The following is a 16,633-nucleotide window of genomic DNA, read 5'->3' on the forward strand; positions in this document are numbered from 1 at the left end:
TATCCATTACGTTTAGTTGCAAATCAAATAGAATAAGTATAACTTGGTTTCCACAAAAGCCTCTTTTAAATACTTAAAACCTCCTGACACCTCCTCTCCTCCTCCCACCTTTTTCTTACTCTTACTTATCCCTATGTTCTGGGATAGAAGAAGGGAAAAGGGGAGGAAGAGGAATGGGGAGGGTAAGGGAAGGGGGAGAGGGAGAAGAAAGAAGCAAAACATAGTCAGAGAGATAGAGACAGAGAAACAGAGACAGAGAGGAAGAGAGAAATGGAGATGGAGATGGAGAAGGAGAGAGGGAGGGAAGGAGAAGGGGGAATAGGGAAAGGGAGGGATGAAGAGAGAAAAGAAGGGAGGGAGGGACAGAAAGAGAAAGGGAGAGCAAACATGCACTAGGGATTTGTATAACTTAGATGAATAATATGAAATGGTGGGAAGAATTCTAGGTCTCTTAGCTGAAGACCTTAATTATCATTACAACTCAAATGCTGAGTGGCTCCAAATCCATGAATAAAGTCTTTCACCTCTATGACCCTCAGTTTCTTCATCTGTAATGTAGGACTAATAGTATGTCACACTGCCTTCCCCACTGAGTTGCTATGAAGAAATCCCTTTATAAAGGTTAAAGACCAATAGAAATGCAGCTCTTACAACCAGGAAGAAAAGCTTTTCCATTGAAACTTGGATTTCCCTGCTCAGAAACCATCTATGTCCTCACAGTTTTTACAGAACAAAATCTAAACTATTCAGCCAGGTATATTCAAGGCCTCCCAGAATGTGTGTCCCTGCTGAGAGAGAGTTCAGAGGGAGGGAGTCCCATAGTCCTTGGCCCTGCATAGAATCACAGTCTCTCATCAGCGAAGATAAATGAGCAAGCAAAGGCTGGATGGCCATTTGTCAGGGATGTTATAAAGGGGTTTTCTCTACTTCTCTACAAAGGGAGTTCTTAAGTGTGTGTGTGTGTGTGTGTGTGTGTGTGTGTGTGTGTGATGGACCTCTTTGGCAGTCTAATGAAGCTTAGGGACCCCTTCTCAGAATGTTGTTTTCAAATTTATAAGATAAGATGCATATGGGGTACAAAAGAAGTCAATTGTATTAAAATATTTATCAAAAATAATAAAATAAAATGATCAGAGTCCAGGTCAAGAACTCCTACTCACAACCATGAATATTCTCTGAAATCGCTCCCAATTTTGAATTTGGAATACTGAGGACTGAGAGCCTGATGAGAAGGGTGAGGGCTTTGAAACTGGCTCATGGAAATCTTTTGGAGGAATTGGGACCATTTAGTTAAAAGAAAAGGCTGGTGAGGAGCAAGCAAGGTGATACACAGTATCTTCCAATCTGAAGGGCCACCAGTTGGGGCAGATGGAGTAGATTATCTTCAAAGAGTAGAATAAAAAAAAAAAAAAAAATATATATATATATATATATATATATATATATATATATATATACACATGTATATATATACACATATATATGCATATATATGTGTATATATATATATATATATATACATGTATATATATATAAATATAAAATGATAAACTCTTAGGTTGATAATGTACTCTACATTTTGCAAAGTGTTTTATAGAGGGCTTTATCCTATGTAATCCTCACAATAGCCTCAGGAAGAAGGCAGAGCAGTGAGGGTGTGCTCCATTTTATAAATTCATTACAGTCCAGGCCAATGCTCTCTAATTCAATTCATTTCCATTCAATTCAATTTATATTAAGGCCCTTCTCTTACCTAATCTCCCGAATAGATGCTGGGAAAAGTGAAAGAGACCCTTTCCTCAAGGAGCTACCATTTTATTGAGGAATACAAATGCTACAAAGATAAATTTATGATAGATCACAAAGAGGTCACTGAGTTTCTAAGTGATAAAACTCAAGAATCTCAGAGCCATGGTCTTTTAACTCAAGAACAATGATGCATATACGGTGTGGTGGACTTCCTTATACAATATAGAATAGGTATTCAATTCCATTATGATATTTCCATCTGGATTCACTTATTAGGTATTTTTAAATGTATAAATAGCTATATAGTTATCCCTTCTATATTTCAACTTTCCCCACCCCAGTTTCCATATATCATGGATCAGCATAAGAAATTAAATGGGAATTTTTAGAGTTTTGCAGAAACCAGATGACACGCAAAGGCCAGAAGACAACACAGAAAAAGATTAGAAATGCAGAAATGCAGAAAATATATGAATAGTATGATATAATGTTAGCATATTTTATTTTTTTAATACCATAATTCAGATTTCTTATCTTGTATGAAAGGAGAATCAAAATAATTTTACACAGATTTTCCAAATTGGGGAAGGGGGCCACTGTATCCCTAACCACTATGATATAGAAGAGATAACTGTAGGTTTAATACCAACTTTTGAATCCACTGAGAAGGAAATACTCATCACAGGAAAGTGAGAGAACCCAACAGCTGGATTCTAAGAGACCTCTCAGATAAAAATTCTGGTTCTACCATTTACTAGTTCACAATTCATCTCCCCTCCCCCAGCCTTTGTTCATCTATAAAGTGGATGAAGTACTACGCATGTCTTTATTTTAAATTGTAGATAGACCTGTAGGAAATCAGTACTACAAGGACATTTGGAGACCAACCAGGCAAACCTCCACATTTTAAGATGAGAAAATGGAGGAACGTGTAAAACCTTAGCCAAGGTATTGCCTCTCTCTAAGTTTGAAAGAAAAAAGAAAGAGCGGAGACAGTTTTCGAATCTGACTCTAAAGTAAGCCTTAATGTGTTATATAAATGTAACTTAGCTATCATCATTATTAATCAGTTGTCACACTCATGCCTGCCTAGTGGCCATGGTATAATGAGCTCATTTACCAGTCATGGAATCTGAGAAAGTGGTTATAGACTGACTCAAGTCAACAGGGTGTTCTGGCTTTGGTACTGCATCCAAGATGGTGTTAACTGAATAAAAGTCAAGGGATCTGATTTTTCCCTCTCTGTTCTTCTATTGCCTGGCTACCAAACCTTAGGTAAGACCCTGTACCTCTTGCTCAGCCTAAGTGTCGTTACCTGCCAAATAGGTATAATAGACCTTCCCTCCTTTGACTGGAGTATTAAGAGGATCAGAAGATATATAGCATGCTTGCAAAATTACATGGACATGAGCTGTTTTATAGCATAGGGTGAAATTGCAGTTCTTACATACAGCTATTTGCATTTTTCTCGGGGTTTTCTATCAATTAATTTAAAAAAATTCACAAGCATTTATTTTCTCTCCCACCCTCCAATGGGGAAAAAACTCACAATAAATATATGTAGTTAAAACAAATTCCAACATTGTTTATGGCCAAAATGTATCTCATTCTGCAACTTAGTTTGTTACTTTTGTGTCAGAAGGTGGGAAATGGTCTTTGTCATCAGTCTTCCAAAATCACAGATGGTGATTGCATCCATTTGAGTTCTTAAGTCTTCAGGCTTGTTAAGTTTTGTATTGTTCTACTATAATTGGTTCTGTTCACTTCACACTGCATGAGTTCATAAAATTTTTCTCAGATTTCTCTGAAGCCATCCTTTTGATCAACTTTTTCTGCATAATCAAATGTTTCACTATATTTATAAATCTTAAATTTTTTTCATCCATTCACCAACTAATGGACATTTCTTAGTTTCCAGTTCTTTGTCATCACAAAACCATCACAAAATTTTTTGTACATACAGAACTTTATCCTCTTTCTCTGACGTGTTTGGAGTATAAATTTAGTAATGATACTGCTAGTTAAAGATTTAATAAATTCACAAGTACCTTTTATATTCATACATTTTTTCAAAGATCCATTAACCTCAGAGGAATTGAAGGAAAGAGCCTCATTCAGAATGCTACCACTTTTAAGAAGCCTTCTTTGATCCTTGTCAGAAATGTTCTACCTCCCTAATTTCTTAAAGTACATTGACCATCCCTTTTAAATAATATAGTATCATAATGTGTTTATATATTATATAAATATACCTGTGTATTTGTTTATATGTGTGTGTGTCATATGTATACGTGTATCTATATGTGTGCATATCTATAGAGTTATATAAATATATATACACATATTACAGGATATTTGCTGTGATTTATTTCATTTTTCAGTCATCTCTGACTCTCTGTGATCCCATTTGTTTTTTTGTGTTTTTTTTTTTTTTTTACAAAGGCACTGGAATGGTCTGCCATTCCCTTCTCTAGCTCATTTTACAGATGAGGAAACTGAGGCAAATATGGCTAATTGACTTGTTCAGGGGCACACAGTCCAAGGCAAGATTTGAACTTAGGGAGATGTCTTTCTGTAGACCTGGCCCTTTATCTATTGGGCTACCTAGTTTCCACTATAGTGTATAGCTAGTATATTTATATTATCCTATAGATTGTGGACTTAATTAGGACAGATACCATTTTTTACATAAATTGCATGTATTCTTGAAACATCCAAGACTCAATTCTATACATAGTTAATAAAATTTTGTCAAATGAATTAAGAGGTGAATAAATGAATGCAAATAATTCTTTAAAGGTTTGGTTCTTGAATGGTTTTCATAGGGAACCTGCCCATTTGATAAAGTACCCATTGTCGAGGCTATTAGATCATATAAGGCAATGTAAAACTAAGCCTCCTCCCATAAGATTTTTTTTTTAGGCTGAGCAGAAATCTAACATATATGAGCACTTTCTCCTTGTTGCAGAGGTATCCCACCTGTGCTTACTGCGGCGGGCTTCAGGCTTCCTGGTTGTGCTCACTAAAGGCCCGTAAAAAAGCTCTTCCGGGCCGACATGAATGAGGACACCCGGTTAAAAATTCATAGGAAGATTACATAAAGCCATATGCCGCCTTTATTTTCCCCCGTTTGCATTAAAAATGTACAGCTGCTCAGCACTAGACATTCCATTAGGCTATGCGTCTCACACGCTGGGCTTTATAGTTGATGACGGAAAAGGAGGGGTAGAGTCCTAAGGGAGAAAAAGGAGGATGTTTCCCACCATGTATCTGAACCCCTCTCACAGCCCCCATTTTTTGCAGCCAATTATTGAAGCTTTCTGAAAAGGGTGGAGTTACATGGGTATCCAAATCAAAGGTCATGTAGTTTAACCCCCACCTGAAACGTGAATCTTCCCTACAAATCAGCTGACAAGTCATTGTTTCACTGGAGGAAAAAAAATAAAAAGAGGAAAAAGATTTGGAGATTTAGGATTGAAATCTCACCCTACTTCTTATGTGACTTAATCCTGCCATGATTCATTTCTCTCAAATGCAAAATTGTAGATGGAGAGAGAGTGGCCTAGATTATCTTTGAAGTCCCTTCCAAGTCTATCACTGTGAGCCAGTAATTATCTAGCTTTCATTTGAAGATCTCTAGTGACAGGGAACTCACTACCTCTTTGAGGCAGCATATTCCATTTTATGACATTTTATGCAAGTGAGATTGTATGTGTATGCTGGGGAGGTGAAGAGCCATGCTTTTTTTTTTTTTTTAAATCAGATTCCTCTTCAAGTCTGGAAGCAACAGCTGCAGCTGCTGTAATTAAAAAGAAATAACCTGCTTCTTCCAGTCATTAGAGAAAAGTTTTTGCAAAAAAAAAAATCTATCTTACAAATGGACTCAGGAATGCTCTACCAGTACCACCTCTCCACTCATCAAGTTTTATGGCTAAGCCTTTCTCTTTAGTCGCAAGGCCTTAATTCCATCAAGAGACTTGAAGGGTCTGGCATTATTAGTCTATAATTGACCATGTTGGGCAGTTAATTGCCTCAGATTGAAAATATGGGCACTTAACATCCTGATAGGGTGAGTTATTTCTCTATAATCTCATTTTACGTGCTAATGAGTAGGCTTTCAAGGGGTTTTCCTCTTCCATTCTGGTTAGAGGTGTTACTTAAAGTAACACCCTAGATGAGGATGGAAAAATGTAATTTCTTCATTGTGGTAGAAATTGGTCTATCTGGTTCTCCAGATGGCTAATCTTGATAAGGTAGAATCATAAGTCTCATTTTCAAATGATTCATCTTCTCTCTCCCCTTCTACATGATGAAGAGCAGGAATGAGGGGTAAGGGTACAAGTCTTGGATAGTACTGGAAGGTATATGAGAACAGATGGAAAAGGCATTAGAAAAAGAATTTATGCAAAAAGTATCCAACTTAAGCATTCACAAAAAAAGTCAGAAAGAGAAAGGACCTTATATTTAATGTTAAAACATAGAATATAGAATGTTAAAAAAGATCTTAGAATGTAGATTATCACAACTCAAAAGGGTCTCAGCACAATGAAACTAGAGCACAGAACATGAAATGTTAGTGCCAAAAGGGACAATAAAAGAGAGACTATCAGAAATGGAAAGGACCTTTGTTCGACTCATTACAGCTTTTTTTTGAGGCCCAGACATGGGAAATGATGTACCCATGACCACACATAATCTCCAAAGATAGGATTAGAATACAGATTCTTGGACTCTAATTGGAATGTGTGTCCTTTTTTTTTTTTTAAACAGTGATGATGTACATCACCCCTACTCTGTATTTTCATTTCAGTTCTAGAATTACTTATGACCCCAATTCTCTGTGAGCTCTTAAACAAGTAACTTCTCTCCTGGTTTCCATCTCCTAACAGTAAAATGATGAAGATCAAACTAGATAACCACTAGCGTCTTTTCTAGAAGTAAGGTTGTATAATTCTGTGTCCACCAGCATCCTTGTTCTTCACCATGCCTTCTGCCTTTGGAATGATAGTAGGAGATAACACAGAAAATAGCACCTCTGCTCCTATCACTTCTGTAATTTCATGATCTGAATATGTAACTTAGGTGAACCTGTAACATGAACCTCGACTTTTCTCATAGTTTTTGTACTTCATATTTGAATCTGAGTTATTTTCTTTTTTTATTCCCTGCTTCCCTCTCTTTTTCCTTCCTTCCTTTCTTCATTCTTTACTCCTTTCTTCATTCTTTACTCCTTTCTTTACTCCTTTCTTTACTTCTGCTCTTCCTTTCCCTTCCCTTTCCTCCTCCTTTCCCTTTCCTCCTCCTTTCCCTTTCCTCCTCCTTTCCCTTTCCTCCTCCTTTCCCTTTCCTCCTCCTTTCCCTTTCCTCCTCCTTTCCCTTTCCCTATACCTACTCTCCATTCCTACTTCTAACTCACATAGCTATATATTCAATTGTTATTAACATATGTCTATAAAATTCTTAATTGTTAGAAGCTCTATGGGTCATCTAGTCCAATCTCCTAGTCCAATGGACTAATCCATGGGTGTTAAAAACTGATTTAAGGGTGATTTTTAAGGCTGGTGAATTTAATTGGTACAGAGGTAGCCAGAATTAGAAGGACCTGAGATCATAGAATTTTAGAGCTAGGATAGGGATTGAAGATCCTAAGAACATTGTCTACATCACAAAATTTTAAAAGGTTTGCAAAGTGCTTTACACATAATATCTTAGAACATGGAATGTTAGGGTTGGAGGAGACATTACAAAATCATCTAATCCAACTTCATCAATTTACAGATGAGGAAATTAAGGATCAGAGAGGAGGTGTGTTCTTAATTCACTGCAAAAATCAGCATTTTTTACCTAAATCTTTTCTACGAAAAGGATTTTTAATCTCCTTAAATTTGGGGGATCATCAAAGTTCAGATTTTTTTCAGCTCACTTGAATGCCAAATCAATGTCTTGTTGAGTGGGATCAGTGCCCCAGGAGAAAACATAAAGACTATTATCTGTTTTACATATCAGAGGAATAGACAAGCTCTGTGATTGCCAAGTATATGAAATAAATTATAAGAAGTTAGAATACCTTTGTTATGATAAAGAAAATAGGAGAAGCTATTTTTAGAAGTGACAAATCATGTTGGTGAAAATCACAAATCAATTCAAAACAAAATTGATGGATCAAGTTTTTACAATTGCAGATACAATTTTAAGAGTCATAGATTACCCAAAACCAAAATACTGCATCTTCCCAACCCATAAACTTCAGGATGGTTGATTCAATGAATTTTCATTGTTAAGCTTCAAGTTCAATGCTTCTATTCTTGAGTCAGTTTCAACCATGCTGTCCTTCCTGAAACAATGAACCTTGGGGTGCTTAGCAACAAGATCTTGGGAACACTCAGCTTCCTAGTTGAAATTCTAAATGGTCTGTGCAGATGTCTTTGTACTCGTAAGCAGCTCTCTCAGATTTCTGTGTCCATTGCTCAGGTTCCTGGGGCTTGACTGGAACAGACCAAAAAACAAAATAAAACAAAGCCATCCCATGAATGTCCTGTGACTAGGAAGGCTTGCTGTCTTCTTCTGAATCTATTGACAAAACAACTGCTTGTTGCATTATTTTGGCATCCTCTTCTCTGCCTTCTCTATAGCATCTCTGTTCTGGCAGAAATAGAATGCTGGGAGACAATAGCCAATGCTTCCTTTATCATGGTAGGCTCATCAAACTGCAGCTTGGGAAAGTCATTGAAAAAGATGTTTCCAGAAACTTATATTGAAGAAGGGTGGATTTATGGTAAGATAAGAAAAATAGTTAGTTTGAGAGAGATATAAAGTCATTTTTCAGGAATACTAGGTAGAGGCTACCCATATTAGTGGTGGTATTGATAAAGATTTGACCTAAGTCATAGAATTATGATGAATAACTGAGGGATGAATAGGTGGATGAATAACCGAAGGGAGCTGGGTTGTTAGTCCAGCCCACCCATTTTATGAATGAAGAATCTGATAAGTGGTAGAGCTTAGATTTTTATCCACATCCACTGACTCCAATTCTAGCACTCTTCTCTCCTTCCTTCTTCCCAATTATGCTATTATAGGAAGAAGAAATATACAGCATTGTGGTTACAGAATAATCTCTGGCTTTACAATCAGAAGACCTAGGTTTAAATTCTAGCTTTTCTACTTACTTGCTATCTGTGAAATCTTGAGCAACTTATTTTTCATTTCTCGGGCCTCAGTTTCCTCCACCAAAAAAAAAAAAATAATAAAAATGAAGATGTCTGACTAGATGACTACAAGGGTCTTTTCCAGTTCTCTATGATACCATGAATGTTAAATATAAAAAATAAAGTCCTGGGTAGCCAAAAAAAAATGTTGATTAAAAACCAAAGTATGGTCTTCTTAATGCAGCTGGTGATTTATGGTTATATGCTACTCTTATGATTATATTGATTTTGTCCTTTCCAAAGTTTTCCTTTTCCCTCTTTCATAGACCCTGCCTTACCTGTCCCCTGATTCTGTCACCTAATGCTGAAGACCAAGGAGGGGATAGGGAATGGATTGCTTATGTCAGCTTACTTCATGTTTGTAGTATGTTCAGGAGAAGGGAAGAGCTAAGGATACAGATGGTCATCCCCCCACAGTGTGTAGTAGGACCACAGTGAGACCCACAGTCTCTGTTGGGTAGGAGTGGAGTGAACAGCTCTGGGCTGGGTCAAAGCACCTGAGCTAATATTCCTTTAACTTGAATACAATTACCTAGGGCTTTTAAGTCACTGTCTGATGTTTAGCTTGAAGAATAAAGGCATCCAGTTGAGTTTGTTTCCACTATCTACCATCAAGAAAGTAGAGATGATTGATATCCCCAGAGACTGGCTGTCATTACTATGGAATTTTATTATGACATGCCAGGTCTAAGTTGTAATGTCTTTGAGGAAAGTGTACTAAAGTGACAGAGATTGTATTTGTATTTCCAAACACAGTTCCTGGCACATTGTAGATACTTGATAAATGCTAATTTGGGTTCAAATATCACCTTCAACTCATGCTAGCTATACAAACATGATTAATTAACAATCTCCTTAAACTTCAACTTTTCCATCTGTAAAATGGGAGTGATTATACTAATTGTATATAATGTGCTGAGTTGTTGGAAAGCTCAAGTGAGCTAATGTTGGGCTAAATGCTTTTGAAATCACAAAGTCATATGTTAATTATTGATGTTTGTGTGTTGATCTTTTGGAGAGGCTGTCTTACTCTAGGTGTGAAATTTTCCTAGTATAGTCACAATTATAGCAAAATGGATTTTTTAGGAGGAGCTAAAGACTCATTATTATATCATTATTATAAACAGGGAAATAGGCAGAGAATCTAGCAGGGAGGAAGTATTAGGAAGATAACTGGAGATCTAGGTTCAAGACCAGATTCTACCATTAACTTTGTTATATGTCCTTGGGCATATCCTTTCCTCTCTTGAGGTCACAGTCTCCTTATATGATGACTTGGAAATCAACCTAAATGCTCTCTAAGGGAACTGAGTCAAATTTTTATTTTAAAAAAATAAGTGGAAGATGGCGGCGTGGAGGCAGACAGCTGCTTGAGCTCCTCGTTTTCTCTCAGAACTTACTTCATGACAAGCCTCTGACTTAATGCTTGACCCAGAAAGAAATCCACAAATTATCACCAAGAGAAGACATCCTTGAAAGTCGCCAGAAAAGGTCTGTGTTTGCTCGGGGGAGGGTCAATCAGACTGGGCGCAGACTGAGGGCAGACAGCCAGAGCAAGACAGGCAGCTCACACAGCTCAGACCGGAGGGGGAGGGGTGTGATCTCTGCCGTTTCTGCGAAAGGGCTTTTGCCCCAGTGTGGATGCTCCGTCTTGGCAGCAAGCCAGGAGCAGCAGAGAGGGTGTAAACACCGGAGGTGAAGATTAAAACCCCAGAAAGCCAGCATCTCTCAGAGCCCGGCCACCCCCAACCCCCACCTGTACTGACTCGGTGCATTCTCGGAGCCTCAGAGTGCAGACTCAGTACAATCATTGCTGTTCTGTTAGTGGCTCTCTGCTGCCCTACCCCCAGTCTGTAGAGGAAGCCCATTAATACCATCCAGCCCTATCCCCCGCAAAACAGACCAATTGTTTCTCTTGTCAGTTTGTTTTCTTTGATTCCTACTCTGACAAAATGAACAAAAAATTCAAAAGGGCTCTAACCATTGACAGCTTCTGTGTGGAGAGGGAGCAGACTTCAAATGCTGAGGAGACTAGGAACAGACTGTCCCCAGATGTATCCCCTGGGAGGGATATAAGCTGCTCCTCAATACAAAAGAACCTCATAGAGGAAATCAAAAAGGCTCTCACAAGAGAGCTGGAAGAGAAATGGGAAAAGGAAAGGGAAGCTTGGCAAGAGAGCCTGGAGAAGTCATCCCATGCATTCAAAGACAGAATGGATAAAGAAATCAAATCATTGAGAAACAAGATTAGTGAGCTGGAAAAAGTAAACAACTCCAAGGAAAACAGGATTAGTGAGCTGGAAAAGATAAACAACTCCAAGGAAAACAGGATTAGAGAGCTGGAAAAAGAAATCAGCTCTCTAAAAAATAAAATGGATAAAATGGAAAAAAATTCCATAGAGGATAAAAACTCAATTGGACAATTACAAAGAGATATAAAAAAAGTGAGTGAAGAAAATACATCATTGAAAATTAGACTGGAACAAGTAGAAATGAATGACTCAAGGAGAAACCAAGAGGGAGTCAAGCAAAACCAGAGAAATGAAACAATTGAAAAGACTGTCAAGTACCTTACCAGAAAGACAACAGACCTGGAAAACAGATCCAGGAGAGACAATTTGAGAATAATCGGACTCCCTGAAAAATGGGAGGAAAAAAAGAGCTTGGACACCATTTTCGAGGAAATTATCAAAGAGAACTGCCCAGACGTTTTGGAAACAGAGGGTAAAATAGACATTGAGAAAATTCATCGATCACCTACTGAAAGGGACCCTAAAATCAAAACGCCAAGAAATATAGTGGCCAAGTTCAAGAACCATCAGACAAAGGAAAAGATATTGGAAGCTGCTAGAAAAAAACAATTCAGATATGGAGGATCCACGATAAGGATAACACAGGATCTAGCAGCATCCACATTAAAAGAACGCAGGGCCTGGAACATGATATTCCGAAAGGCTAAAGAACTTGGTATGCAGCCAAGAATAACTTACCCAGCAAGAATGAGCATCGTTTTCCAGGGAAGAAGATGGACATTTAACGAAATAAATGAATTCCATCTATTTTTGATGAAAAAACCAGACCTACATAAGAGGTTTGATCTTCAAATACAGAACTCAAGAGACTTCTAAAAAAGGTAAAAAGAAATCTTGAGAACTATACTTCTGTCAAAAAAATATGTAAAGAACATATGTACAATTTGTCTTAGAAACTAGAGGTGGAAAGGAGATTATATCATAAAAAAGTGTAAAGTGGTGGTACTACATCTCATGAAGAGGCAAAGGTAACCTATTATATCTGAGAGAAAGAAAGGAGGGAGATGAACATAGCGTGTATCAATAGACATATTCGATTTATGGTGAAACTTCTTCCACTTCATTGAAAAGTGAAAGGGAAGGAGTGAGCTAAGGGGAAGGGAATACAGTAATTTCGAGGAAAAGGGGTAAAATAAGGGGAGGATCTTTAAGGTGGGGGAGGGATCCTAAAAAGGGAGGGCTGTGAAAAGCAAGTGGTGTTTACCAGTTTAATACTGGATAGGAGGGTAAAAGGGAAGGAAAGGGGAAAAGCATAAGCAGGGGTTAACAGGATGGCAAGCAATATAGAATTAGTCCTTCTAACCATAAATGTGAATGGGGCAAACTGCCTCATAAAGAGGAAGCAGTTAGCAGACTGGATTAAAAGTCAGAATCCTACTATATGTTGTTTACAGGAAACACACCTGAAACAGGATGAGACATTCAAACTAAAAGTAAAAGGGTGGAGCAGAATCTATTATGCTTCAGGCAAAACCAAAAAAGCAGGAGTAGCCATCCTCATCTCAGATCAAGCAAAAACAAAAATTGATCTAATTAAAAGAGATAAGGAAGGGCATTATATCCTGCTAAAGGGAAGCATCAATAGTGAAGCAGTATCAATATTAAACATGTATGCACCAAGTGGTGCAGCATCTAAATTCTTAAAAGAGAAATTAAGAGAGCTGCAAGAGGAAATAGATAGCAAAACTATAATAGTGGGAGATCTCAACCTTGCACTCTCAGAATTAGATAAATCAAACCACAAAATAAATAAGAAAGAAGTCAAAGAGGTAAATAGAATACTAGAAAAGTTTGATATGATAGATCTTTGGCGAAAGCTAAATGGAGACAGAAAGGAATATACTTTCTTCTCAGCAGTTCATGGAACCTATACAAAAATTGATCATATACTAGGGCATAAAAACCTCAAAATCAAATGCAGTAAGGCAGAAATAGTAAATGCATCCTTTTCAGACCATAATGCAATCAAAATAACATTTAATAAAAAGCCAGGGGAAAATAGACCAAAAAATAATTGGAAACTAAATAATCTTATACTAAAGAATGATTGGGTAAAACAGCAAATCATAGACATAATTAATAACTTCACCCAAGAAAATGACAATAATGAGACATCATACCAAAATGTGTGGGATACAGCCAAAGCAGTAATTAGGGGAAGTTTTATATCTCTACAGGCCTACCTGCATAAAATAGAGAAAGAGAGGGCCAACGAATTGGGTTTACAACTAAAATTGCTAGAAAAGGAACAAATTAAAAACCCCCAGACAAACACAAAACTTGAAATTCCAAAAATAAAAGGTGAGATTAATAAAATTGAAAGTAAAAAAACTATTGAATTAATTAATAAAACTAAGAGTTGGTTTTATGAAAAAACCAACAAAATAGACAAACCCTTAGTAAACCTGATTAAAAAAAGGAAAGAGAAAAAGCAAATTGATAGTCTTGAAAATGAAAAGGGTGAACTCACCACTAATGAAGAGGAAATTAGAACAATAGTTAGGAGCTACTTTGCTCAACTTTATGCCGATAAATTCGATAACTTAAATGAAATGGAAGAATACCTTCAAAAATATAGCTTGCCCAGATTAACAGAGGAAGAAGTAAGTAGTCTAAATAGTCCCATCTCAGAAAAAGAAATAGACCAAGCTATTAACCAACTTCCTAAGAAAAAGTCCCCAGGACCAGATGGATTTACAGGTGAATTCTACCAAACATTTAAAGAACAACTAACTCCAATGCTATATAAACTATTTGAAAAAGTAGGGATTGATGGAGTCCTACCAAATTCCTTCTATGACACAGACATGGTACTGATACCTAAACCAGGTAGATCGAAAACTGAGAAAGAAAACTATAGACCAATTTCCTTAATGAATATTGATGCTAAAATCTTAAATAAGATATTAGCAAATAGACTTCAGAAAATCATCCCCAGGATAATACACTATGACCAAGTGGGATTTATACCAGGAATGCAGGGCTGGTTTAATATTAGGAAAACTATTAGTATAATTGACCATATTAATAATCAAATTAATAAAAACCATATGATCATCTCAATAGATGCAGAAAAGGCATTTGATAAAATCCAACATCCATTCCTACTAAAAACGCTTGAGAGTATAGGAATAAATGGACTATTCCTTAAAATAATAAGGAGCATATATTTAAAACCTTCAGTAAACATCATATGTAATGGTGATAAACTAGAACCTTTCCCTGTAAGATCAGGAGTGAAACAAGGTTGCCCACTATCACCATTACTATTCAATATAGTACTAGAAACTCTAGCCTTGGCAATAAGAGCCGAGAAAGAGATCCAAGGAATTAGAGTAGGAAATGAAGAAATCAAATTGTCACTTTTCGCAGATGACATGATGGTATACTTACAGAACCCCAAAGACTCTGCTAAAAAGCTATTAGAAATAATTCAGAATTTTAGCAAAGTCGCAGGATACAAAATAAATCCACATAAATCCTCAGGATTTTTATACATTACCAACACAATCCAACAGCAAGAGATACAAAGAGAAATTCCATTCAAAATAACAGTCGATAGTATCAAATATTTGGGAATATATCTACCAAAGGAGAGTCAGGAATTATATGAGCAAAATTACAAAACACTTGCCACAAAAATAAAGTCAGATTTAAATAATTGGAAAGACATTCAGTGTTCTTGGATAGGCCGAGCGAATATAATAAAGATGACAATACTCCCCAAACTAATCTATTTATTTAGTGCTATACCAATCAGACTCCCAAGAAACTATTTTAATGACCTAGAAAAAATAACAACAAAATTCATATGGAAGAATAAAAGGTCGAGAATTGCAAGGGAACTAATGAAAAAAAAGTCAGAGGAAGGTGGTCTAAGTGTACCTGATTTAAAGCTATATTATAAAGCAACAGTCACCAAAACCATTTGGTATTGGCTAAGAAATAGACTAGTTGATCAGTGGCATAGGTTAGGTTCACAGGACAAGATAGTGAATAAAAATAGCAATCTAATCTTTGACAAACCCAAAGATCCCAAATTTTGGGATAAGAATTCATTATTTGACAAAAACTGCTGGGAAAACTGGAAATTAGTATGGCAGAAACTAGGCATGGACCCACATTTAACACCACATACTAAGATAAGATCAAAATGGGTCCAAGATTTAGGCATAAAGAACGAAATCATAAATAAATTGGAGGAACATGGGATGGTTTACCTCTCAGACTTGTGGAGGAGGAAGGAGTTTGTGTCCAAGGGAGAGCTAGAGACCATTATTGATCACAAAATAGAACATTTTGATTACACCAAATTAAAAAGTTTCTGCACAAACAAAACTAATGCAAACAAGTTTAGAAGGGAAGTAACAAATTGGGAAAAAATTTTTACAGTTAAAGGTTCTGATAAAGGCCTCATCTCCAAAATATACAGAGAATTGACTTTAATTTATAAGAAATCAAGCCATTCTCCAATTGATAAATGGTCAAAGGATATGAACAGACAATTTTCAGATGATGAAATTAAAACTATTTCCACTCATATGAAAGAGTGTTCCAAATCACTATTGATCAGAGAAATGCAAATTAAGACAACTCTGAGGTATCATTACACACCTGTCAGATTGGCTAAGATGACAGGAACAAATAACGATGAATGTTGGAGGGGCTGTGGGAAAACTGGGACACTGATGCATTGTTGGTGGAGTTGTGAAAGAATCCAACCATTCTGGAGAGCAATCTGGAATTATGCCCAAAAAGTTATCAAAATGTGCATACCCTTTGACCCAGCCATACTACTACTGGGCTTATACCCCAAGGAACTACTAGAGAAGGGAAAGGGTCCTGTATGTGCCAAAATGTTTGTGGCAGCCCTTTTCATAGTGGCTAGAAGCTGGAAGATGAATGGATGTCCATCCATTGGAGAATGGTTGGGTAAACTATGGTTTATGAATGTTATGGAATATTATTGTTCTATAAGAAATGACCAACAGGAGAAATACAGAGAGGCTTGGAGAGACTTACATCAACTGATGCTGAGTGAAACGAGCAGAACCAGAAGATCATTATACACTTCAACAATGATACTGTACGAGGATGTATGCTGATGGAAGTGGATTTCTTCAACATAGAGAAGAACTAATCCAATTCCAATTGATTAATGCTGGACAGAACCAGCTACATCCAGAAAAGGAACACTGGGAAATGAATGTAAACTGTTATTTTTACCTTCTGAATCCAATTCTTCCTGTGCAACAAAAAATTCGGTTCTACACACATATATTGTATCTAAATTATACTGTAATATATTTAACATATATAAGACTGCTTGCCATCTGGGGGAGGGGGTTGGGGGAGGAAGGGAAA

General features: G+C 36.8%; 1 protein-coding gene across 12 annotated transcripts in view; it reads left to right on the plus strand.

The window, feature by feature from the left end:
• The window catches only part of TENM4 (teneurin transmembrane protein 4), a 1,584,659-nt gene that overhangs the window by 717,627 nt on the left and 850,399 nt on the right, over nt 1–16,633 (plus strand). The gene's annotated exons all lie outside the window — the stretch shown is intronic.

This window comes from Sminthopsis crassicaudata, chromosome 3, assembly GCF_048593235.1.
Source record: "Sminthopsis crassicaudata isolate SCR6 chromosome 3, ASM4859323v1, whole genome shotgun sequence".
NCBI classification, from domain to species: domain Eukaryota; kingdom Metazoa; phylum Chordata; class Mammalia; order Dasyuromorphia; family Dasyuridae; genus Sminthopsis; species Sminthopsis crassicaudata.